This window comes from Lissotriton helveticus, chromosome 4_1, assembly GCF_964261635.1.
Source record: "Lissotriton helveticus chromosome 4_1, aLisHel1.1, whole genome shotgun sequence".
Taxonomy (NCBI): Eukaryota; Metazoa; Chordata; class Amphibia; order Caudata; family Salamandridae; genus Lissotriton; species Lissotriton helveticus.
In genome coordinates, this window is record NC_136063.1 from 969,583,627 (window position 1) to 969,609,293 (window position 25,667).

The 25,667-nt window shown below is 33.5% G+C and overlaps 18 non-coding genes across 18 annotated transcripts; all 18 read left to right on the forward strand.

Moving 5' to 3' along the window:
- The first annotated feature begins 854 nt into the window (after window positions 1-854).
- TRNAI-AAU (transfer RNA isoleucine (anticodon AAU)) lies at window positions 855-928 on the forward strand. The gene has a single exon. It is a non-coding gene; the product is annotated as a tRNA-Ile (tRNA).
- Window positions 929-1,508: 580 nt separating this feature from the next.
- Window positions 1,509-1,582, forward strand: TRNAI-AAU (transfer RNA isoleucine (anticodon AAU)). The gene has a single exon. It is a non-coding gene; the product is annotated as a tRNA-Ile (tRNA).
- Window positions 1,583-2,371: 789 nt separating this feature from the next.
- Window positions 2,372-2,445, forward strand: TRNAI-AAU (transfer RNA isoleucine (anticodon AAU)). The gene has a single exon. It is a non-coding gene; the product is annotated as a tRNA-Ile (tRNA).
- Window positions 2,446-4,541: 2,096 nt separating this feature from the next.
- Window positions 4,542-4,615, forward strand: TRNAI-AAU (transfer RNA isoleucine (anticodon AAU)). Its single transcript has one exon. It is a non-coding gene; the product is annotated as a tRNA-Ile (tRNA).
- A 1,443-nt stretch (window positions 4,616-6,058) lies between these two features.
- On the forward strand, window positions 6,059-6,132 carry TRNAI-AAU (transfer RNA isoleucine (anticodon AAU)). Its single transcript has one exon. It is a non-coding gene; the product is annotated as a tRNA-Ile (tRNA).
- Window positions 6,133-6,922: 790 nt separating this feature from the next.
- TRNAI-AAU (transfer RNA isoleucine (anticodon AAU)) lies at window positions 6,923-6,996 on the forward strand. The gene has a single exon. It is a non-coding gene; the product is annotated as a tRNA-Ile (tRNA).
- Window positions 6,997-7,575: 579 nt separating this feature from the next.
- Window positions 7,576-7,649, forward strand: TRNAI-AAU (transfer RNA isoleucine (anticodon AAU)). Its single transcript has one exon. It is a non-coding gene; the product is annotated as a tRNA-Ile (tRNA).
- Window positions 7,650-8,881: 1,232 nt separating this feature from the next.
- TRNAI-AAU (transfer RNA isoleucine (anticodon AAU)) lies at window positions 8,882-8,955 on the forward strand. The gene has a single exon. It is a non-coding gene; the product is annotated as a tRNA-Ile (tRNA).
- Window positions 8,956-10,398: 1,443 nt separating this feature from the next.
- Window positions 10,399-10,472, forward strand: TRNAF-AAA (transfer RNA phenylalanine (anticodon AAA)). Its single transcript has one exon. It is a non-coding gene; the product is annotated as a tRNA-Phe (tRNA).
- A 788-nt stretch (window positions 10,473-11,260) lies between these two features.
- On the forward strand, window positions 11,261-11,334 carry TRNAI-AAU (transfer RNA isoleucine (anticodon AAU)). The gene has a single exon. It is a non-coding gene; the product is annotated as a tRNA-Ile (tRNA).
- Window positions 11,335-13,431: 2,097 nt separating this feature from the next.
- TRNAI-AAU (transfer RNA isoleucine (anticodon AAU)) lies at window positions 13,432-13,505 on the forward strand. The gene has a single exon. It is a non-coding gene; the product is annotated as a tRNA-Ile (tRNA).
- A 791-nt stretch (window positions 13,506-14,296) lies between these two features.
- TRNAI-AAU (transfer RNA isoleucine (anticodon AAU)) lies at window positions 14,297-14,370 on the forward strand. The gene has a single exon. It is a non-coding gene; the product is annotated as a tRNA-Ile (tRNA).
- A 579-nt stretch (window positions 14,371-14,949) lies between these two features.
- TRNAI-AAU (transfer RNA isoleucine (anticodon AAU)) lies at window positions 14,950-15,023 on the forward strand. The gene has a single exon. It is a non-coding gene; the product is annotated as a tRNA-Ile (tRNA).
- Window positions 15,024-16,894: 1,871 nt separating this feature from the next.
- TRNAI-AAU (transfer RNA isoleucine (anticodon AAU)) lies at window positions 16,895-16,968 on the forward strand. Its single transcript has one exon. It is a non-coding gene; the product is annotated as a tRNA-Ile (tRNA).
- Window positions 16,969-19,274: 2,306 nt separating this feature from the next.
- On the forward strand, window positions 19,275-19,348 carry TRNAF-AAA (transfer RNA phenylalanine (anticodon AAA)). Its single transcript has one exon. It is a non-coding gene; the product is annotated as a tRNA-Phe (tRNA).
- Window positions 19,349-20,787: 1,439 nt separating this feature from the next.
- Window positions 20,788-20,861, forward strand: TRNAI-AAU (transfer RNA isoleucine (anticodon AAU)). The gene has a single exon. It is a non-coding gene; the product is annotated as a tRNA-Ile (tRNA).
- Window positions 20,862-23,167: 2,306 nt separating this feature from the next.
- TRNAF-AAA (transfer RNA phenylalanine (anticodon AAA)) lies at window positions 23,168-23,241 on the forward strand. Its single transcript has one exon. It is a non-coding gene; the product is annotated as a tRNA-Phe (tRNA).
- Window positions 23,242-24,029: 788 nt separating this feature from the next.
- TRNAI-AAU (transfer RNA isoleucine (anticodon AAU)) lies at window positions 24,030-24,103 on the forward strand. The gene has a single exon. It is a non-coding gene; the product is annotated as a tRNA-Ile (tRNA).
- Window positions 24,104-25,667: the final 1,564 nt, after the last annotated feature.

The window sequence follows — 25,667 nt, forward strand, 5'->3', positions numbered from 1 at the left end:
AGCTCAGTTGGTTAGAGCGTGGTGCTAATAACGCCAAGGTCACAGATTCGATCCCTGTACAGGCCAAGTTTAATTCTTTGAAAAAGATTAATTTTTCTTGTGTCTCATTTTGGACTGTTTATCTCCTTGGATCAAACGCTGCTTGAAGGACTGGATGAATACATTTGATATAATTATAGAATGAATTACTATTCTTAAAGCGCCTGGAATATCTATTAATGGTTCTAAGTTCTAACGCCAAGTAACTAAATCTCTTATTTATAGCAAATTATTGAGATCATTTTTGTTTAGTCTTGTTGATAATATATAAAGATACTATGAATGTAAATATCTGAATATAAGCTTTCCAACTATCCCGGATTAACAATCAGTAGGACTTCATCATCTGCTTCATCTTCAATAGTATGCTATATATTTAGTGACTCTATTAGTTTAGTCTGTTAGAGCATGAAGTTAAAAACGACAAGGACATACTTTCAATCAGTCTCCAAGCCAATACTTGATGCTCCTTTAATGTTGAAAATAGATGTATTTTCTACTGTATCATGTTTATCTCTATATTTCCTTTGAGGAGAAGCTGATAAAATGATTAGATGAATCAATTCAATATAGGTGATGAATATTTATTTATTGCTTAACCACATGAAAAAAACGTTAATGGTTCTAAGTTCTAACACTAAGTATGAAAATCTCTTTTGTATTGTATTTTTTTTAAGTCATATTAGTTTCTTCATGTGGATAATATATAACAATAACTTCATGGTAAACTGCTGAAATTAAGTTTTCCAAATCTCCTGGGTTAACTATCATTTGCCCTTCTTCATTTGCTGGACCTCCAGGTAGTTGTGCAAAATGGCCTGTTAGCTCAGATGGTTAGAGCGTGGTGCTAATAACGCCAAGGTCACAGGTTCGATCCCTGTACAGGCCAAGTTCAATTGTTTGAACAAAGATGAATTTTTCTTGTGTCTCATTTTGGACTGTTAATCTTCTTGAATCACACGCTGCTTGAAGGATTGGATGGAATCAGTAGCATTTCATCATCTGCTAATTCTTCAAAAGTATTCTATATATTTAGTGAGCCTATTAGTTTAGTCTGTTAGAGCATGAAGTTAAAAACGCAAAGGACATAATTTCAATCAGTCTCCTAGCCAATATTTGAAGCTCCTTTAATGTTGAAAATAGATGTATTTTCTTCTGTATCATGTTTACATCCATATTTCCTTTGCGCAGAAGCTGATAGAATGATTAGATGAATCAATTGAATATAGGTGATGAATATTTATTTATTGCTAAACCACGTGGAAAAAACGTTACTGGTTCAAAATTCTAACACTAAGTATGGAAATCTCTTTTGTATTGCAATTTTTTTGAAGTCATATTAGTTTCTTCATGTTGATAATATGAAAGTTAATTCATATTAAACAGCTGAAATTAAGCTTTCCAAATCTCCCGGTTGAACTATCATTAGCACTGCTTCGTGTGCTGGTCCTCCAGAAGATGTGCAAATTGGCCTTTTAGCTCAGTTGGTTAGAGCGTGGTGCTAATAACGCCAAGGTCACAGGTTCGATCCCTGTACAGGCCAAGTTTAATTCTTTGAAAAAAGATTAATTTTTCTTGTGTCTCATTTTGGACTGTTTATCTCCTTGGATCAAACGCTGCTTGAAGGACTGGATGAATACATTTAATATAATTATAGAATTAATTACTATTCTTAAAGCGCTTGGAATATCTATTAATGATTCTAAGTTCTAACGCCAAGTAACTAAATCTCTTATTTATAGCAATTTATTGATATCATTTTTGTTTAGTCTTGTTGATAATATATAAAGATACTATGAATGTAAACAGCTGAATATAAGCTTTCCAACTATCCCGGATTAACAATCAGTAGGACTTCATCATCTGCTTCATCTTCAATAGTATGCTATATATTTAGTGACTCTATTAGTTTAGTCTGTTAGAGCATGAAGTTAAAAACGACAAGGACATACTTTCAATCAGTCTCCAAACCAATACTTGATGCTCCTTTAATGTTGAAAATAGATGTATTTTCTACTGTATCATGTTTATCTCTATATTTCCTTTGAGGAGAAGCTGATAAAATGATTAGATGAATCAATTCAATATAGGTGATGAATATTTATTTATTGCTTAACCACATGAAAAAAACGTTAATGGTTCTAAGTTCTAACACTAAGTATGAAAATCTCTTTTGTATTGTATTTTTTTTAAGTCATATTAGTTTCTTCATGTTGATAATATATAACAATAACTTCATGGTAAACGGCTGAAATTAAGTTTTCCAAATCTCCTGGGTTAACTATTATTTGCCCTTCTTCATTTGCTGGACATCCAGGTAGTTGTGCAAAATGGCCTGTTAGCTCAGATGGTTAGAGCGTGGTGCTAATAACGCCAAGGTCACAGGTTCGATCCCTGTACAGGCCAAGTTCAATTGTTTGAACAAAGATGAATTTTTCTTGTGTCTCATTTTGGACTGTTAATCTTCTTGAATCACACGCTGCTTGAAGGATTGGATGGAATCAGTAGCATTTCATCATCTTCTAATTCTTCAAAAGTATTCTATATATTTAGTGAGCCTATTAGTTTAGTCTGTTAGAGCATGAAGTTAAAAACGCAAAGGACATAATTTCAATCAGTCTCCAAGCCAATACTTGATGCTCCTTTAATGTTGAAAATAGATGTATTTTCTTCTGTATCATGTTTACCTCCATATTTCCTTTGCGCAGAAGCAGATAGAATGATTAGATGAATCAATTGAATATAGGTGATGAATATTTATTTATTGCTAAACCACGTGGAAAAAACGTTAGTGTTTCAAAATTCTAACACTAAGTATGGAAATCCCTTTTGTATTGCAATTTTTTTGAAGTCATATTAGTTTCTTCATGTTGATAATATGAAAGTTAATTCATATTAAACAGCTGAAATTAAGCTTTCCAAATCTCCCGGTTGAACTATCATTAGCACTGCTTCCTGTGCTGGTCCTCCAGAAGATGTGCAAATCGGCCTTTTAGCTCAGTTGGTTAGAGCGTGGTGCTAATAACGCCAAGGTCACAGATTCGATCCCTGTACAGGCCAAGTTTAATTCTTTGAAAAAGATTAATTTTTCTTGTGTCTCATTTTGGACTGTTTATCTCCTTGGATCAAACGCTGCTTGAAGGACTGGATGAATACATTTGATATAATTATAGAATTAATTACTATTCTTAAAGCGCCTGGAATATCTATTAATGGTTCTAAGTTCTAACGCCAAGTAACTAAATCTCTTATTTATAGCAATTTATTGAGATCATTTTTGTTTAGTCTTGTTGATAATATATAAAGATACTATGAATGTAAATAGCTGAATATAAGCTTTCCAACTATCCCGGATTAACAATCAGTAGGACTTCATCATCTGCTTCATCTTCAATAGTATGCTATATATTTAGTGACTCTATTAGTTTAGTCTGTTAGAGCATGAAGTTAAAAAGGACAAGGACATACTTTCAATCAGTCTCCAAGCCAATACTTGATGCTCCTTTAATGTTGAAAATAGATGTATTTTCTACTGTATCATGTTTATCTCTATATGTCCTTTGAGGAGAAGCTGATAAAATGATTAGATGAATCAATTCAATATAGGTGATGAATATTTATTTATTGCTTAACCACATGAAAAAAACGTTAATGGTTCTAAGTTCTAACACGAAGTATGAAAATCTCTTTTGTATTGTATTTTTTTTAAGTCATATTAGTTTCTTCATGTTGATAATATATAACAATAACTTCATGGTAAACTGCTGAAATTAAGTTTTCCAAATCTCCTGGGTTAACTATTATTTGCCCTTCTTCATTTGCTGGACATCCAGGTAGTTGTGCAAAATGGCCTGTTAGCTCAGATGGTTAGAGCGTGGTGCTAATAACACCAAGGTCACAGGTTCGATCCCTGTACAGGCCAAGTTCAATTTTTTGAACAAAGATGAATTTTTCTTGTGTCTCATTTTGGACTGTTAATCTTCTTGAATCACACGCTGCTTGAAGGATTGGATGGAATCAGTAGCATTTCATCATCTGCTAATTCTTCAAAAGTATTCTATATATTTAGTGAGCCTATTAGTTTAGTCTGTTAGAGCATGAAGTTAAAAACGCAAAGGACATAATTTCAATCAGTCTCCAAGCCAATACTTGATGCTCCTTTAATGTTGAAAATAGATGTATTTTCTTCTGTATCATGTTTACATCCATATTTCCTTTGCGCAGAAGCTGATAGAATGATTAGATGAATCAATTGAATATAGGTGATGAATATTTATTTATTGCTAAACCACGTGGAAAAAACTTTACTGGTTCAAAATTCTAACACTAAGTATGGAAATCTCTTTTGTATTGCAATTTTTTTGAAGTCATATTAGTTTCTTCATGTTGATAATATGAAAGTTAATTCATATTAAACAGCTGAAATTAAGCTTTCCAAATCTCCCGGTTGAACTATCATTAGCACTGCTTCCTGTGCTGGTCCTCCAGAAGATGTGCAAATTGGCCTGTTAGCTCACTTGGTTAGAGCGTGGTGCTAATAACGCCAAGGTCACAGGTTCGATCCCTGTACAGGCCAAGTTTAATTCTTTGAAAAAAGATTAATTTTTCTTGTGTCTCATTTTGGACTGTTTATCTCCTTGGATCAAACGCTGCTTGAAGGACTGGATGAATACATTTGATATAATTATAGAATTAATTACTATTCTTAAAGCGTCTGGAATATCTATTAATGGTTCTAAGTTCTAACGCCAAGTAACTAAATCTCTTATTTATAGCAATTTATTGAGATCATTTTTGTTTAGTCTTGTTGATAATATATAAAGATACTATGAATGTAAATAGCTGAATATAAGCTTTCCAACTATCCCGGATTAACAATCAGTAGGACTGCATCATCTGCTTCATCTTCAATAGTATGCTATATATTTAGTGACTCTATTAGTTTAGTCTGTTAGAGCATGAAGTTAAAAAGGACAAGGACATACTTTCAATCAGTCTCCAAGCCAATACTTGATGCTCCTTTAATGTTGAAAATAGATGTATTTTCTACTGTATCATGTTTATCTCTATATGTCCTTTGAGGAGAAGCTGATAAAATGATTAGATGAATCAATTCAATATAGGTGATGAATATTTATTTATTGCTTAACCACATGAAAAAAACGTTAATGGTTCTAAGTTCTAACACGAAGTATGAAAATCTCTTTTGTATTCTATTTTTTTTAAGTCATATTAGTTTCTTCATGTTGATAATATATAACAATAACTTCATGGTAAACTGCTGAAATTAAGTTTTCCAAATCTCCTGGGTTAACTATTATTTGCCCTTCTTCATTTGCTGGACATCCAGGTAGTTGTGCAAAATGGCCTGTTAGCTCAGATGGTTAGAGCGTGGTGCTAATAACACCAAGGTCACAGGTTCGATCCCTGTACAGGCCAAGTTCAATTTTTTGAACAAAGATGAATTTTTCTTGTGTCTCATTTTGGACTGTTAATCTTCTTGAATCACACGCTGCTTGAAGGATTGGATGGAATCAGTAGCATTTCATCATCTGCTAATTCTTCAAAAGTATTCTATATATTTAGTGAGCCTATTAGTTTAGTCTGTTAGAGCATGAAGTTAAAAACGCAAAGGACATAATTTCAATCAGTCTCCAAGCCAATACTTGATGCTCCTTTAATGTTGAAAATAGATGTATTTTCTTCTGTATCATGTTTACATCCATATTTCCTTTGCGCAGAAGCTGATAGAATGATTAGATGAATCAATTGAATATAGGTGATGAATATTTATTTATTGCTAAACCACGTGGAAAAAACGTTACTGGTTCAAAATTCTAACACTAAGTATGGAAATCTCTTTTGTATTGCAATTTTTTTGAAGTCATATTAGTTTCTTCATGTTGATAATATGAAAGTTAATTCATATTAAACAGCTGAAATTAAGCTTTCCAAATCTCCCGGTTGAACTATCATTAGCACTGCTTCCTGTGCTGGTCCTCCAGAAGATGTGCAAATTGGCCTGTTAGCTCACTTGGTTAGAGCGTGGTGCTAATAACGCCAAGGTCACAGGTTCGATCCCTGTACAGGCCAAGTTTAATTCTTTGAAAAAAGATGAATTTTTCTTGTGTCTCATTTTGGACTGTTTATCTCCTTGGATCAAATGCTGCTGGAAGGATTGGATGAATACATTTGATATAATTATAGAATTAATTACTATTCTTAAAGCGCCTGGAATATCTATTAATGGTTCTAAGTTCTAACGCCAAGTAACTAAATCTCTTATTTATTGCAATTTATTGAGATCATTTTTGTTTAGTCTTGTTGATAATATATAAAGATACTATGAATGTAAACAGCTGAATATAAGCTTTCCAACTATCCCGGATTAACAATCAGTAGGACTTCATCATCTGCTTCATCTTCAGTAGTATGCTATATATTTAGTGACTCTATTAGTTTAGTCTGTTAGAGCATGAAGTTAAAAACGCCAAGGACATACTTTCAATCAGTCTCCAAGCCAATACTTGATGCTCCTTTAATGTTGAAAATAGATGTATTTTCTACTGTATCATGTTTATCTCTATATTTCCTTTGAGGAGAAGCTGATAAAATGATTAGATGAATCAATTCAATATAGGTGATGAATATTTATTTATTGCTTAACCTCATGGAAAAAACGTTAATGGTTCTAAGTTCTAACACTAAGTATGAAAATCTCTTTTGTATTGTAATTTTTTTTAAGTCATATTAGTTTCTTCATGTTGATAATATATAACAATAACTTCATGGTAAACTGCTGAAATTAAGCTTTCCAAATCTCCTGGGTTAACTATCATTTGCCCTTCTTCATTTGCTGGACCTCCAGGTAGTTGTGCAAAATGGCCTGTTAGCTCAGATGGTTAGAGCGTGGTGCTAATAACGCCAAGGTCACAGGTTCGATCCCTGTACAGGCCAAGTTTAATTGTTTGAAAAAAGATTAATTTTTCTAGTGTCTCATTTTGGACTGTTTATCTCCTTGAATCACACGCTGCTTGAAGGATTGGATGGAATCAGTAGCATTTCATCATCTGCTAATTCTTCAAAAGTATTCTATATTTTTAGTGAGCCTATTAGTTTAGTCTGTTAGAGCATGAAGTTAAAAACGCAAAGGACATAATTTCAATCAGTCTCCAAGCCAATACTTGATTCTCCTTTAATGTTGAAAATAGATGTATTTTCTCTGTATCATGTTTACCTCTATATTTCCTTTGCGCAGAAGCTGATAGAATGATTAGATGAATCAATTGAATATAGGTGATGAATATTTATTTATTGCTAAACCACGTGGAAAAAACGTTAGTGGTTCAAAATTCTAACACTAAGTGTGGAAATCTCTTTTGTATTGCAATTTTTTTGAAGTCATATTAGTTTCTTCATGTTGATAATATGAAAGTTAATTCATATTAAACAGCTGAAATTAAGCTTTCCAAATCTCCCGGTTGAACTATCATTAGCACTGCTTCGTGTGCTGGTCCTCCAGAAGATGTGCAAATTGGCCTTTTAGCTCAGTTGGTTAGAGCGTGGTGCTAATAACGCCAAGGTCACAGGTTCGATCCCTGTACAGGCCAAGTTTAATTGTTTGAAAAAAGATTAATTTTTCTAGTGTCTCATTTTGGACTGTTTCCCTCCTTGAATCACACGCTGCTTGAAGGATTGGATGGAATCAGTAGCATTTCATCATCTGCTAATTCTTCAAAAGTATTCTATATATTTAGTGAGCCTATTAGTTTAGTCTGTTAGAGCATGAAGTTAAAAACGCAAAGGACATAATTTCAATCAGTCTCCAAGCCAATACTTGATTCTCCTTTAATGTTGAAAATAGATGTATTTTCTCTGTATCATGTTTACCTCTATATTTCCTTTGCGCAGAAGCTGATAGAATGATTAGATGAATCAATTGAATATAGGTGATGAATATTTATTTATTGCTAAACCACGTGGAAAAAACGTTAGTGGTTCAAAATTCTAACACTAAGTGTGGAAATCTCTTTTGTATTGCAATTTTTTTGAAGTCATATTAGTTTCTTCATGTTGATAATATGAAAGTTAATTCATATTAAACAGCTGAAATTAAGCTTTCCAAATCTCCCGGTTGAACTATCATTAGCACTGCTTCGTGTGCTGGTCCTCCAGAAGATGTGCAAATTGGCCTTTTAGCTCAGATGGTTAGAGCGTGGTGCTAATAACGCCAATGTCACAGGTTCGATCCCTGTACAGGCCAAGTTTAATTGTTTGAAAAAAGATTAATTTTTCTAGTGTCTCATTTTGGACTGTTTATCTCCTTGAATCACACGCTGCTTGAAGGATTGGATGGAATCAGTAGCATTTCATCATCTGCTAATTCTTCAAAAGTATTCTATATATTTAGTGAGCCTATTAGTTTAGTCTGTTAGAGCATGAAGTTAAAAACGCAAAGGACATAATTTCAATCAGTCTCCAAGCCAATACTTGATTCTCCTTTAATGTTGAAAATAGATGTATTTTCTCTGTATCATGTTTACCTCTATATTTCCTTTGCGCAGAAGCTGATAGAATGATTAGATGAATCAATTGAATATAGGTGATGAATATTTATTTATTGCTAAACCACGTGGAAAAAACGTTACTGGTTCAAAATTCTAACACTAAGTATGGAAATCTCTTTTGTATTGCAATTTTTTTGAAGTCATATTAGTTTCTTCATGTTGATAATATGAAAGTTAATTCATATTAAACAGCTGAAATTAAGCTTTCCAAATCTCCCGGTTGAACTATCATTAGCACTGCTTCCTGTGCTGGTCCTCCAGAAGATGTGCAAATTGGCCTGTTAGCTCAGTTGGTTAGAGCGTGGTGCTAATAACGCCAAGGTCACAGGTTTGATCCCTGTACAGGCCAAGTTTAATTCTTTGAAAAAAGATGAATATTTCTTGTGTCTCATTTTGGACTGTTTATCTCCTTGGATCAAACGCTGCTTGAAGGATTGGATGAATACATTTGATATATTTATAGAATTAATTACTATTCTTAAAGCGCCTGGAATATCTATTAATGGTACTAAGTTCTAACGCCAAGTAACTAAATCTTTTATTTATTGCAATTTATTGAGATCATTTTTGTTTAGTCTTGTTGATAATATATAAAGATACTATGAATGTAAACAGCTGAATATAAGCTTTCCAACTATCCCGGATTAACAATCAGTAGGACTTCATCATCTGCTTCATCTTCAATAGTATGCTATATATTTAGTGACTCTATTAGTTTAGTCTGTTAGAGCATGAAGTTAAAAACGCCAAGGACATACTTTCAATCAGTCTCCAAGCCAATACTTGATGCTCCTTTAATGTTGAAAATAGATGTATTTTCTACTGTATCATGTTTATCTCTATATTTCCTTTGAGGAGAAGCTGATAAAATGATTAGATGAATCAATTCAATATAGGTGATGAATATTTATTTATTGCTTAACCACATGAAAAAAACGTTAATGGTTCTAAGTTCTAACACTAAGTATGAAAATCTCTTTTGTATTGTATTTTTTTTTAAGTCATATTAGTTTCTTCATGTTGATAATATATAACAATAACTTCATGGTAAACTGCTGAAATTAAGTTTTCCAAATCTCCTGGGTTAACTATCATTTGCCCTTCTTCATTTGCTGGACCTCCAGGTAGTTGTGCAAAATGGCCTGTTAGCTCAGATGGTTAGAGTGTGGTGCTAATAACGCCAAGGTCACAGGTTTGATCCCTGTACAGGCCAAGTTCAATTGTTTGAACAAAGATGAATTTTTCTTGTGTCTCATTTTGGACTGTTAATCTTCTTGAATCACACGCTGCTTGAAGGATTGGATGGAATCAGTAGCATTTCATCATCTGCTAATTCTTCAAAAGTATTCTATATATTTAGTGAGCCTATTAGTTTAGTCTGTTAGAGCATGAAGTTAAAAACGCAAAGGACATAATTTCAATCAGTCTCCTAGCCAATATTTGAAGCTCCTTTAATGTTGAAAATAGATGTATTTTCTTCTTATCATGTTTACATCCATATTTCCTTTGCGCAGAAGCTGATAGAATGATTAGATGAATCAATTGAATATAGGTGATGAATATTTATTTATTGCTAAACCACGTGGAAAAAACGTTACTGGTTCAAAATTCTAACACTAAGTATGGAAATCTCTTTTGTATTGCAATTTTTTTGAAGTCATATTAGTTTCTTCATGTTGATAATATGAAAGTTAATTCATATTAAACAGCTGAAATTAAGCTTTCCAAATCTCCCGGTTGAACTATCATTAGCACTGCTTCGTGTGCTGGTCCTCCAGACGATGTGCAAATTGGCCTTTTAGCTCAGTTGGTTAGAGCGTGGTGCTAAAAACGCCAAGGTCACAGGTTCGATCCCTGTACAGGCCAAGTTTAATTCTTTGAAAAAAGATTAATTTTTCTTGTGTCTCATTTTGGACTGTTTATCTCCTTGGATCAAACGCTGCTTGAAGGACTGGATGAATACATTTAATATAATTATAGAATTAATTACTATTCTTAAAGCGCCTGGAATATCTATTAATGATTCTAAGTTCTAACGCCAAGTAACTAAATCTCTTATTTATAGCAATTTATTGATATCATTTTTGTTTAGTCTTGTTGATAATATATAAAGATACTATGAATGTAAACAGCTGAATATAAGCTTTCCAACTATCCCGGATTAACAATCAGTAGGACTTCATCATCTGCTTCATCTTCAATAGTATGCTATATATTTAGTGACTCTATTAGTTTAGTCTGTTAGAGCATGAAGTTAAAAACGACAAGGACATACTTTCAATCAGTCTCCAAACCAATACTTGATGCTCCTTTAATGTTGAAAATAGATGTATTTTCTACTGTATCATGTTTATCTCTATATTTCCTTTTAGGAGAAGCTGATAAAATGATTAGATGAATCAATTCAATATAGGTGATGAATATTTATTTATTGCTTAACCACATGAAAAAAACGTTAATGGTTCTAAGTTCTAACACTAAGTATGAAAATCTCTTTTGTATTGTATTTTTTTAAGTCATATTAGTTTCTTCATGTTGATAATATATAACAATAACTTCATGGTAAACTGCTGAAATTAAGTTTTCCAAATCTCCTGGGTTAACTATTATTTGCCCTTCTTCATTTGCTGGACATCCAGGTAGTTGTGCAAAATGGCCTGTTAGCTCAGATGGTTAGAGCGTGGTGCTAATAACGCCAAGGTCACAGGTTCGATCCCTGTACAGGCCAAGTTCAATTGTTTGAACAAAGATGAATTTTTCTTGTGTCTCATTTTGGACTGTTAATCTTCTTGAATCACACGCTGTTAGAAGGATTGGATGGAATCAGTAGCATTTCATCATCTGCTAATTCTTCAAAAGTATTCTATATATTTAGTGAGCCTATTAGTTTAGTCTGTTAGAGCATGAAGTTAAAAACGCAAAGGACATAATTTCAATCAGTCTCCAAGCCAATACTTGATGCTCCTTTAATGTTGAAAATAGATGTATTTTCTTCTGTATCATGTTTACCTCCATATTTCCTTTGCGCAGAAGCTGATAGAATGATTAGATGAATCAATTGAATATAGGTGATGAATATTTATTTATTGCTAAACCACGTGGAAAAAACGTTACTGGTTCAAAATTCTAACACTAAGTATGGAAATCTCTTTTGTATTGCAATTTTTTTGAAGTCATATTAGTTTCTTCATGTTGATAATATGAAAGTTAATTCATATTAAACAGCTGAAATTAAGCTTTCCAAATCTTCCGGTTGAACTATCATTAGCACTGCTTCCTGTGCTGGTCCTCCAGAAGATGTGCAAATTGGCCTTTTAGCTCAGTTGGTTAGAGCGTGGTGCTAATAACGTCAAGGTCACAGATTCGATCCCTGTACAGGCCAAGTTTAATTCTTTGAAAAAGATTAATTTTTCTTGTGTCTCATTTTGGACTGTTTATCTCCTTGGATCAAACGCTGCTTGAAGGACTGGATGAATACATTTGATATAATTATAGAATTAATTACTATTCTTAAAGCGCCTGGAATATCTATTAATGGTTCTAAGTTCTAACGCCAAGTAACTAAATCTCTTATTTATAGCAATTTATTGAGATCATTTTTGTTTAGTCTTGTTGATAATATATAAAGATACTATGAATGTAAATAGCTGAATATAAGCTTTCCAACTATCCCGGATTAACAATCAGTAGTACTTCATCATCTGCTTCATCTTCAATAGTATGCTATATATTTAGTGACTCTATTAGTTTAGTCTGTTAGAGCATGAAGTTAAAAATGACAAGGACATACTTTCAATCAGTCTCCAAGCCAATACTTGATGCTCCTTTAATGTTGAAAATAGATGTATTTTCTACTGTATCATGTTTATCTCTATATTTCCTTTGAGGAGAAGCTGATAAAATGATTAGATGAATCAATTCAATATAGGTGATGAATATATATTTATTGCTTAACCACATGGAAAAAACGTTAATGGTTCTAAGTTCTAACACTAAGTATGAAAATCTCTTTTGTATTGTAATTTTTTTAAAGTCATATTAGTTTCTTCATGTTGATAATATATAACAATAACTTCATGGTAAACTGCTGAAATTAAGCTTTCCAAATCTCCTGGGTTAACTATCATTTGCCCTTCTTCATTTGCTGGACCTCCAGGTAGTGGTGCAAAATGACCTGTTAGCTCAGATGGTTAGAGCATGGTGCTAATAACGCCAAGGTCACAGGTTCGATCCCTGTACAGGCCAAGTTCAATTGTTTGAACAAAGATGAATTTTTCTTGTGTCTCATTTTGGACTGTTAATCTTCTTGAATCACACGCTGCTTGAAGGATTGGATGGAATCAGTAGCATTTCATCATCTGCTAATTCTTCAAAAGTATTCTATATATTTAGTGAGCCTATTAGTTTAGTCTGTTAGAGCATGAAGTTAAAAACGCAAAGGACATAATTTCAATCAGTCTCCTAGCCAATATTTGAAGCTCCTTTAATGTTGAAAATAGATGTATTTTCTTCTGTATCATGTTTACATCCATATTTCCTTTGCGCAGAAGCTGATAGAATGATTAGATGAATCAATTGAATATAGGTGATGAATATTTATTTATTGCTAAACCACGTGGAAAAAACGTTACTGGTTCAAAATTCTAACACTAAGTATGGAAATCTCTTTTGTATTGCAATTTTTTTGAAGTCATATTAGTTTCTTCATGTTGATATTATGAAAGTTAATTCATATTAAACAGCTGAAATTAAGCTTTCCAAATCTCCCGGTTGAACTATCATTAGCACTGCTTCCTGTGCTGGTCCTCCAGAAGATGTGCAAATTGGCCTGTTAGCTCACTTGGTTAGAGCGTGGTGCTAATAACGCCAAGGTCACAGGTTCGATCCCTGTACAGGCCAAGTTTAATTCTTTGAAAAAAGATGAATTTTTCTTGTGTCTCATTTTGGACTGTTTATCTCCTTGGATCAAACGCTGCTTGAAGGATTGGATGAATACATTTGATATAATTATAGAATTAATTACTATTCTTAAAGCGCCTGGAATATCTATTAATGGTTCTAAGTTCTAACGCCAAGTAACTAAATCTCTTATTTATTGCAATTTCATTGAGATCATTTTTGTTTAGTCTTGTTGATAATATATAAAGATACTATGAATGTAAACAGCTGAATATAAGCTTTCCAACTATCCCGGATTAACAATCAGTAGGACTTCATCATCTGCTTCATCTTCAGTAGTATGCTATATATTTAGTGACTCTATTAGTTTAGTCTGTTAGAGCATGAAGTTAAAAACGCCAAGGACATACTTTCAATCAGTCTCCAAGCCAATACTTGATGCTCCTTTAATGTTGAAAATAGATGTATTTTCTACTGTATCATGTTTATCTCTATATTTCCTTTGAGGAGAACCTGATAAAATGATTAGATGAATCAATTCAATATAGGTGATGAATATTTATTTATTGCTTAACCTCATGGAAAAAACGTTAATGGTTCTAAGTTCTAACACTAAGTATGAAAATCTCTTTTGTATTGTAATTTTTTTTAAGTCATATTAGTTTCTTCATGTTGATAATATATAACAATAACTTCATGGTAAACTGCTGAAATTAAGCTTTCCAAATCTCCTGGGTTAACTATCATTTGCCCTTCTTCATTTGCTGGACCTCCAGGTAGTTGTGCAAAATGGCCTGTTAGCTCAGATGGTTAGAGCGTGGTGCTAATAACGCCAAGGTCACAGGTTCGATCCCTGTACAGGCCAAGTTTAATTGTTTGAAAAAAGATTAATTTTTCTAGTGTCTCATTTTGGACTGTTTATCTCCTTGAATCACACGCTGCTTGAAGGATTGGATGGAATCAGTAGCATTTCATCATCTGCTAATTCTTCAAAAGTATTCTATATATTTAGTGAGCCTATTAGTTTAGTCTGTTAGAGCATGAAGTTAAAAACGCAAAGGACATAATTTCAATCAGTCTCCAAGCCAATACTTGATTCTCCTTTAATGTTGAAAATAGATGTATTTTCTCTGTATCATGTTTACCTCTATATTTCCTTTGCGCAGAAGCTGATAGAATGATTAGATGAATCAATTGAATATAGGTGATGAATATTTATTTATTGCTAAACCACGTGGAAAAAACGTTAGTGGTTCAAAATTCTAACACTAAGTGTGGAAATCTCTTTTGTATTGCAATTTTTTTGAAGTCATATTAGTTTCTTCATGTTGATAATATGAAAGTTAATTCATATTAAACAGCTGAAATTAAGCTTTCCAAATCTCCCGGTTGAACTATCATTAGCACTGCTTCGTGTGCTGGTCCTCCAGAAGATGTGCAAATTGGCCTTTTAGCTCAGTTGGTTAGAGCGTGGTGCTAATAACGCCAAGGTCACAGGTTCGATCCCTGTACAGGCCAAGTTTAATTGTTTGAAAAAAGATTAATTTTTCTAGTGTCTCATTTTGGACTGTTTATCTCCTTGAATCACACGCTGCTTGAAGGATTGGATGGAATCAGTAGCATTTCATCATCTGCTAATTCTTCAAAAGTATTCTATATATTTAGTGAGCCTATTAGTTTAGTCTGTTAGAGCATGAAGTTAAAAACGCAAAGGACATAATTTCAATCAGTCTCCAAGCCAATACTTGATTCTCCTTTAATGTTGAAAATAGATGTATTTTCTCTGTATCATGTTTACCTCTATATTTCCTTTGCGCAGAAGCTGATAGAATGATTAGATGAATCAATTGAATATAGGTGATGAATATTTATTTATTGCTAAACCACGTGGAAAAAACGTTAGTGGTTCAAAATTCTAACACTTAGGGGCCGATTAGGATGGCGGTTTTTCCGCATCCTCCGGGCCGGCGGAAGTGTCCGCCGGCCTGGAGGATGCGGAAAAACCGCGGCGGAGACTCCAAAGACCCACCGCCAAATTAGGATGGCTGGTGGGTCTGGAATTCCGTCCGCCGCTTTTCCGCCGCGGTCGGCTTCCGACCGCGGCGGAAAAGCTATAACATGGCAGCCGGTGTCTATGAGACACCGTCCGCCATATTATGATGTTGGTGTAAGTATGCTTTTCCACGGCGGCTTTTCCGCCATGGAAAAGCATACGGACATTCACTTTGGGGGCCCGTTGCGGGCCCCCTGGGTGAATGGGGGGTGGGGGGTGCACATGGGGGGTACCTATGGTACCCCCCTGCATTTGCGTACACAAAGCAGCAGGCACCGTGCGGTGCCTGCCGCTTTGTGCATGTAAATGCAACACATGCATTTTTAACATTGCGGCGGGTGCAGCTTGAAGCTGCACCCGCCGCAATGTTAAAAATAGAGGATGTGACCGCCACCCTGGCGGTCACATCCTAATTGCCATGGAGGGACCGCCGCTGCCCATGCGGACGGTCCCTCCTACTCAGGGGTGGCGGACGGACGCAAGTCCGTCCGCCATCCTAATCGGCCCCTAAGTGTGGAAATCTCTTTTGTATTGCAATTTTTTTGAAGTCATATTAGTTTCTTCATGTTGATAATATGAAAGTTAATTCATATTAAACAGCTGAAATTAAGCTTTCCAAATCTCCCGGTTGAACTATCATTAGCACTGCTTCGTGTGCTGGTCCTCCAGAAGATGTGCAAATTGGCCTTTTAGCTCAGATGGTTAGAGCGTGGTGCTAATAACGCCAAGGTCACAGGTTCGATCCCTGTACAGGCCAAGTTTAATTGTTTGAAAAAAGATTAATTTTTCTAGTGTCTCATTTTGGACTGTTTATCTCCTTGAATCACACGCTGCTTGAAGGATTGGATGGAATCAGTAGCATTTCATCATCTGCTAATTCTTCAAAAGTATTCTATATATTTAGTGAGCCTATTAGTTTAGTCTGTTAGAGCATGAAGTTAAAAACGCAAAGGACATAATTTCAATCAGTCTCCAAGCCAATACTTGATTCTCCTTTAATGTTGAAAATAGATGTATTTTCTCTGTATCATGTTTACCTCTATATTTCCTTTGCGCAGAAGCTGATAGAATGATTAGATGAATCAATTGAATATAGGTGATGAATATTTATTTATTGCTAAACCACGTGGAAAAAACGTTACTGGTTCAAAATTCTAACACTAAGTATGGAAATCTCTTTTGTATTGCAATTTTTTTGAAGTCATATTAGTTTCTTCATGTTGATAATATGAAAGTTAATTCATATTAAACAGCTGAAATTAAGCTTTCCAAATCTCCCGGTTGAACTATCATTAGCACTGCTTCCTGTGCTGGTCCTCCAGAAGATGTGCAAATTGGCCTGTTAGCTCAGTTGGTTAGAGCGTGGTGCTAATAACGCCAAGGTCACAGGTTCGATCCCTGTACAGGCCAAGTTTAATTCTTTGAAAAAAGATGAATATTTCTTGTGTCTCATTTTGGACTGTTTATCTCCTTGGATCAAACGCTGCTTGAAGGATTGGATGAATACATTTGATATATTTATAGAATTAATTACTATTCTTAAAGCGCCTGGAATATCTATTAATGGTACTAAGTTCTAACGCCAAGTAACTAAATCTTTTATTTATTGCAATTTATTGAGATCATTTTTGTTTAGTCTTGTTGATAATATATAAAGATACTATGAATGTAAACAGCTGAATATAAGCTTTCCAACTATCCCGGATTAACAATCAGTAGGACTTCATCATCTGCTTCATCTTCAATAGTATGCTATATATTTAGTGACTCTATTAGTTTAGTCTGTTAGAGCATGAAGTTAAAAACGCCAAGGACATACTTTCAATCAGTCTCCAAGCCAATACTTGATGCTCCTTTAATGTTGAAAATAGATGTATTTTCTACTGTATCATGTTTATCTCTATATTTCCTTTGAGGAGAAGCTGATAAAATGATTAGATGAATCAATTCAATATAGGTGATGAATATTTATTTATTGCTTAACCACATGAAAAAAATGTTAATGGTTCTAAGTTCTAACACTAAGTATGAAAATCTCTTTTGTATTGTATTTTTTTTAAGTCATATTAGTTTCTTCATGTTGATAATATATAACAATAACTTCATGGTAAACTGCTGAAATTAAGTTTTCCAAATCTCCTGGGTTAACTATCATTTGCCCTTCTTCATTTGCTGGACCTCCAGGTAGTTGTGTAAAATGGTCTGTTAGCTCAGATGGTTAGAGTGTGGTGCTAATAACGCCAAGGTCACAGGTTCGATCCCTGTACAGGCCAAGTTCAATTGTTTGAACAAAGATTAATTTTTCTTGTGTCTCATTTTGGACTGTTTATCTCCTTGGATCAAACGCTGCTTGAAGGACTGGATGAATACATTTAATATAATTATAGAATTAATTACTATTCTTAAAGCGCCTGGAATATCTATTAATGATTCTAAGTTCTAACGCCAAGTAACTAAATCTCTTATTTATAGCAATTTATTGATATCATTTTTGTTTAGTCTTGTTGATAATATATAAAGATACTATGAATGTAAACAGCTGAATATAAGCTTTCCAACTATCCCGGATTAACAATCAGTAGGACTTCATCATCTGCTTCATCTTCAATAGTATGCTATATATTTAGTGACTCTATTAGTTTAGTCTGTTAGAGCATGAAGTTAAAAACGACAAGGACATACTTTCAATCAGTCTCCAAACCAATACTTGATGCTCCTTTAATGTTGAAAATAGATGTATTTTCTACTGTATCATGTTTATCTCTATATTTCCTTTGAGTAGAAGCTGATAAAATGATTAGATGAATCAATTCAATATAGGTGATGAATATTTATTTATTGCTTAACCACATGAAAAAAACGTTAATGGTTCTAAGTTCTAACACTAAGTATGAAAATCTCTTTTGTATTGTATTTTTTTTTAAGTCATATTAGTTTCTTCATGTTGATAATATATAACAATAACTTCATGGTAAACTGCTGAAATTAAGTTTTCCAAATCTCCTGGGTTAACTATCATTTGCCCTTCTTCATTTGCTGGACCTCCAGGTAGTTGTGCAAAATGGCCTGTTAGCTCAGATGGTTAGAGTGTGGTGCTAATAACGCCAAGGTCACAGGTTTGATCCCTGTACAGGCCAAGTTCAATTGTTTGAACAAAGATGAATTTTTCTTGTGTCTCATTTTGGACTGTTAATCTTCTTGAATCACACGCTGCTTGAAGGATTGGATGGAATCAGTAGCATTTCATCATCTGCTAATTCTTCAAAAGTATTCTATATATTTAGTGAGCCTATTAGTTTAGTCTGTTAGAGCATGAAGTTAAAAACGCAAAGGACATAATTTCAATCAGTCTCCTAGCCAATATTTGAAGCTCCTTTAATGTTGAAAATAGATGTATTTTCTTCTTATCATGTTTACATCCATATTTCCTTTGCGCAGAAGCTGATAGAATGATTAGATGAATCAATTGAATATAGGTGATGAATATTTATTTATTGCTAAACCACGTGGAAAAAACGTTACTGGTTCAAAATTCTAACACTAAGTATGGAAATCTCTTTTGTATTGCAATTTTTTTGAAGTCATATTAGTTTCTTCATGTTGATAATATGAAAGTCAATTCATATTAAACAGCTGAAATTAAGCTTTCCAAATCTCCCGGTTGAACTATCATTAGCACTGCTTCGTGTGCTGGTCCTCCAGACGATGTGCAAATTGGCCTTTTAGCTCAGTTGGTTAGAGCGTGGTGCTAAAAACGCCAAGGTCACAGGTTCGATCCCTGTACAGGCCAAGTTTAATTCTTTGAAAAAAGATTAATTTTTCTTGTGTCTCATTTTGGACTGTTTATCTCCTTGGATCAAACGCTGCTTGAAGGACTGGATGAATACATTTAATATAATTATAGAATTAATTACTATTCTTAAAGCGCCTGGAATATCTATTAATGATTCTAAGTTCTAACGCCAAGTAACTAAATCTCTTATTTATAGCAATTTATTGATATCATTTTTGTTTAGTCTTGTTGATAATATATAAAGATACTATGAATGTAAACAGCTGAATATAAGCTTTCCAACTATCCCGGATTAACAATCAGTAGGACTTCATCATCTGCTTCATCTTCAATAGTATGCTATATATTTAGTGACTCTATTAGTTTAGTCTGTTAGAGCATGAAGTTAAAAACGACAAGGACATACTTTCAATCAGTCTCCAAACCAATACTTGATGCTCCTTTAATGTTGAAAATAGATGTATTTTCTCTGTATCATGTTTACCTCTATATTTCCTTTGCGCAGAAGCTGATAGAATGATTAGATGAATCAATTGAATATAGGTGATGAATATTTATTTATTGCTAAACCACGTGGAAAAAACGTTAGTGGTTCAAAATTCTAACACTAAGTGTGGAAATCTCTTTTGTATTGCAATTTTTTTGAAGTCATATTAGTTTCTTCATGTTGATAATATGAAAGTTAATTCATATTAAACAGCTGAAATTAAGCTTTCCAAATCTCCCGGTTGAACTATCATTAGCACTGCTTCGTGTGCTGGTCCTCCAGAAGATGTGCAAATTGGCCTTTTAGCTCAGATGGTTAGAGCGTGGTGCTAATAACGCCAAGGTCACAGGTTCGATCCCTGTACAGGCCAAGTTTAATTGTTTGAAAAAAGATTAATTTTTCTAGTGTCTCATTTTGGACTGTTTATCTCCTTGAATCACACGCTGCTTGAAGGATTGGATGGAATCAGTAGCATTTCATCATCTGCTAATTCTTCAAAAGTATTCTATATATTTAGTGAGCCTATTAGTTTAGTCTGTTAGAGCATGAAGTTAAAAACGCAAAGGACATAATTTCAATCAGTCTCCAAGCCAATACTTGATTCTCCTTTAATGTTGAAAATAGATGTATTTTCTCTGTATCATGTTTACCTCTATATTTCCTTTGCGCAGAAGCTGATAGAATGATTAGATGAATCAATTGAATATAGGTGATGAATATTTATTTATTGCTAAACCACGTGGAAAAAACGTTACTGGTTCAAAATTCTAACACTAAGTATGGAAATCTCTTTTGTATTGCAATTTTTTTGAAGTCATATTAGTTTCTTCATGTTGATAATATGAAAGTTAATTCATATTAAACAGCTGAAATTAAGCTTTCCAAATCTCCCGGTTGAACTATCATTAGCACTGCTTCCTGTGCTGGTCCTCCAGAAGATGTGCAAATTGGCCTGTTAGCTCAGTTGGTTAGAGCGTGGTGCTAATAACGCCAAGGTCACAGGTTCGATCCCTGTACAGGCCAAGTTTAATTCTTTGAAAAAAGATGAATATTTCTTGTGTCTCATTTTGGACTGTTTATCTCCTTGGATCAAACGCTGCTTGAAGGATTGGATGAATACATTTGATATATTTATAGAATTAATTACTATTCTTAAAGCGCCTGGAATATCTATTAATGGTACTAAGTTCTAACGCCAAGTAACTAAATCTTTTATTTATTGCAATTTATTGAGATCATTTTTGTTTAGTCTTGTTGATAATATATAAAGATACTATGAATGTAAACAGCTGAATATAAGCTTTCCAACTATCCCGGATTAACAATCAGTAGGACTTCATCATCTGCTTCATCTTCAATAGTATGCTATATATTTAGTGACTCTATTAGTTTAGTCTGTTAGAGCATGAAGTTAAAAACGCCAAGGACATACTTTCAATCAGTCTCCAAGCCAATACTTGATGCTCCTTTAATGTTGAAAATAGATGTATTTTCTACTGTATCATGTTTATCTCTATATTTCCTTTGAGGAGAAGCTGATAAAATGATTAGATGAATCAATTCAATATAGGTGATGAATATTTATTTATTGCTTAACCACATGAAAAAAATGTTAATGGTTCTAAGTTCTAACACTAAGTATGAAAATCTCTTTTGTATTGTATTTTTTTTAAGTCATATTAGTTTCTTCATGTTGATAATATATAACAATAACTTCATGGTAAACTGCTGAAATTAAGTTTTCCAAATCTCCTGGGTTAACTATCATTTGCCCTTCTTCATTTGCTGGACCTCCAGGTAGTTGTGTAAAATGGTCTGTTAGCTCAGATGGTTAGAGTGTGGTGCTAATAACGCCAAGGTCACAGGTTCGATCCCTGTACAGGCCAAGTTCAATTGTTTGAACAAAGATTAATTTTTCTTGTGTCTCATTTTGGACTGTTTATCTCCTTGGATCAAACGCTGCTTGAAGGACTGGATGAATACATTTAATATAATTATAGAATTAATTACTATTCTTAAAGCGCCTGGAATGTCTATTAATGATTCTAAGTTCTAACGCCAAGTAACTAAATCTCTTATTTATAGCAATTTATTGATATCATTTTTGTTTAGTCTTGTTGATAATATATAAAGATACTATGAATGTAAACAGCTGAATATAAGCTTTCCAACTATCCCGGATTAACAATCAGTAGGACTTCATCATCTGCTTCATCTTCAATAGTATGCTATATATTTAGTGACTCTATTAGTTTAGTCTGTTAGAGCATGAAGTTAAAAACGACAAGGACATACTTTCAATCAGTCTCCAAACCAATACTTGATGCTCCTTTAATGTTGAAAATAGATGTATTTTCTACTGTATCATGTTTATCTCTATATTTCCTTTGAGTAGAAGCTGATAAAATGATTAGATGAATCAATTCAATATAGGTGATGAATATTTATTTATTGCTTAACCACATGAAAAAAACGTTAATGGTTCTAAGTTCTAACACTAAGTATGAAAATCTCTTTTGTATTGTATTTTTTTTTAAGTCATATTAGTTTCTTCATGTTGATAATATATAACAATAACTTCATGGTAAACTGCTGAAATTAAGTTTTCCAAATCTCCTGGGTTAACTATCATTTGCCCTTCTTCATTTGCTGGACCTCCAGGTAGTTGTGCAAAATGGCCTGTTAGCTCAGATGGTTAGAGTGTGGTGCTAATAACGCCAAGGTCACAGGTTTGACCCCTGTACAGGCCAAGTTCAATTGTTTGAACAAAGATGAATTTTTCTTGTGTCTCATTTTGGACTGTTAATCTTCTTGAATCACACGCTGCTTGAAGGATTGGATGGAATCAGTAGCATTTCATCATCTGCTAATTCTTCAAAAGTATTCTATATATTTAGTGAGCCTATTAGTTTAGTCTGTTAGAGCATGAAGTTAAAAACGCAAAGGACATAATTTCAATCAGTCTCCTAGCCAATATTTGAAGCTCCTTTAATGTTGAAAATAGATGTATTTTCTTCTTATCATGTTTACATCCATATTTCCTTTGCGCAGAAGCTGATAGAATGATTAGATGAATCAATTGAATATAGGTGATGAATATTTATTTATTGCTAAACCACGTGGAAAAAACGTTACTGGTTCAAAATTCTAACACTAAGTATGGAAATCTCTTTTGTATTGCAATTTTTTTGAAGTCATATTAGTTTCTTCATGTTGATAATATGAAAGTTAATTCATATTAAACAGCTGAAATTAAGCTTTCCAAATCTCCCGGTTGAACTATCATTAGCACTGCTTCGTGTGCTGGTCCTCCAGACGATGTGCAAATTGGCCTTTTAGCTCAGTTGGTTAGAGCGTGGTGCTAAAAACGCCAAGGTCACAGGTTCGATCCCTGTACAGGCCAAGTTTAATTCTTTGAAAAAAGATTAATTTTTCTTGTGTCTCATTTTGGACTGTTTATCTCCTTGGATCAAACGCTGCTTGAAGGACTGGATGAATACATTTAATATAATTATAGAATTAATTACTATTCTTAAAGCGCCTGGAATATCTATTAATGATTCTAAGTTCTAACGCCAAGTAACTAAATCTCTTATTTATAGCAATTTATTGATATCATTTTTGTTTAGTCTTGTTGATAATATATAAAGATACTATGAATGTAAACAGCTGAATATAAGCTTTCCAACTATCCCGGATTAACAATCAGTAGGACTTCATCATCTGCTTCATCTTCAATAGTATGCTATATATTTAGTGACTCTATTAGTTTAGTCTGTTAGAGCATGAAGTTAAAAACGACAAGGACATACTTTCAATCAGTCTCCAAACCAATACTTGATGCTCCTTTAATGTTGAAAATAGATGTATTTTCTACTGTATCATGTTTATCTCTATATTTCCTTTTAGGAGAAGCTGATAAAATGATTAGATGAATCAATTCAATATAGGTGATGAATATTTATTTATTGCTTAACCACATGAAAAAAACGTTAATGGTTCTAAGTTCTAACACTAAGTATGAAAATCTCTTTTGTATTGTATTTTTTTAAGTCATATTAGTTTCTTCATGTTGATAATATATAACAATAACTTCATGGTAAACTGCTGAAATTAAGTTTTCCAAATCTCCTGGGTTAACTATTATTTGCCCTTCTTCATTTGCTGGACATCCAGGTAGTTGTGCAAAATGGCCTGTTAGCTCAGATGGTTAGAGCGTGGTGCTAATAACGCCAAGGTCACAGGTTCGATCCCTGTACAGGCCAAGTTCAATTGTTTGAACAAAGATGAATTTTTCTTGTGTCTCATTTTGGACTGTTAATCTTCTTGAATCACACGCTGTTAGAAGGATTGGATGGAATCAGTAGCATTTCATCATCTGCTAATTCTTCAAAAGTATTCTATATATTTAGTGAGCCTATTAGTTTAGTCTGTTAGAGCATGAAGTTAAAAACGCAAAGGACATAATTTCAATCAGTCTCCAAGCCAATACTTGATGCTCCTTTAATGTTGAAAATAGATGTATTTTCTTCTGTATCATGTTTACCTCCATATGTCTTTTGCGCAGAAGCTGATAGAATGATTAGATGAATCAATTGAATATAGGTGATGAATATTTATTTATTGCTAAACCACGTGGAAAAAACGTTAGTGGTTCAAAATTCTAACACTAAGTATGGAAATCCCTTTTGTATTGCAATTTTTTTGAAGTCATATTAGTTTCTTCATGTTGATAATATGAAAGTTAATTCATATTAAACAGCTGAAATTAAGCTTTCCAAATCTTCCGGTTGAACTATCATTAGCACTGCTTCCTGTGCTGGTCCTCCAGAAGATGTGCAAATTGGCCTTTTAGCTCAGTTGGTTAGAGCGTGGTGCTAATAACGCCAAGGTCACAGATTCGATCCCTGTACAGGCCAAGTTTAATTCTTTGAAAAAGATTAATTTTTCTTGTGTCTCATTTTGGACTGTTTATCTCCTTGGATCAAACGCTGCTTGAAGGACTGGATGAATACATTTGATATAATTATAGAATTAATTACTATTCTTAAAGCGCCTGGAATATCTATTAATGGTTCTAAGTTCTAACGCCAAGTAACTAAATCTCTTATTTATAGCAATTTATTGAGATCATTTTTGTTTAGTCTTGTTGATAATATATAAAGATACTATGAATGTAAATAGCTGAATATAAGCTTTCCAACTATCCCGGATTAACAATCAGTAGTACTTCATCATCTGCTTCATCTTCAATAGTATGCTATATATTTAGTGACTCTATTAGTTTAGTCTGTTAGAGCATGAAGTTAAAAATGACAAGGACATACTTTCAATCAGTCTCCAAGCCAATACTTGATGCTCCTTTAATGTTGAAAATAGATGTATTTTCTACTGTATCATGTTTATCTCTATATTTCCTTTGAGGAGAAGCTGATAAAATGATTAGATGAATCAATTCAATATAGGTGATGAATATATATTTATTGCTTAACCACATGGAAAAAACGTTAATGGTTCTAAGTTCTAACACTAAGTATGAAAATCTCTTTTGTATTGTAATTTTTTTAAAGTCATATTAGTTTCTTCATGTTGATAATATATAACAATAACTTCATGGTAAACTGCTGAAATTAAGCTTTCCAAATCTCCTGGGTTAACTATCATTTGCCCTTCTTCATTTGCTGGACCTCCAGGTAGTGGTGCAAAATGACCTGTTAGCTCAGATGGTTAGAGCATGGTGCTAATAACGCCAAGGTCACAGGTTCGATCCCTGTACAGGCCAAGTTCAATTGTTTGAACAAAGATGAATTTTTCTTGTGTCTCATTTTG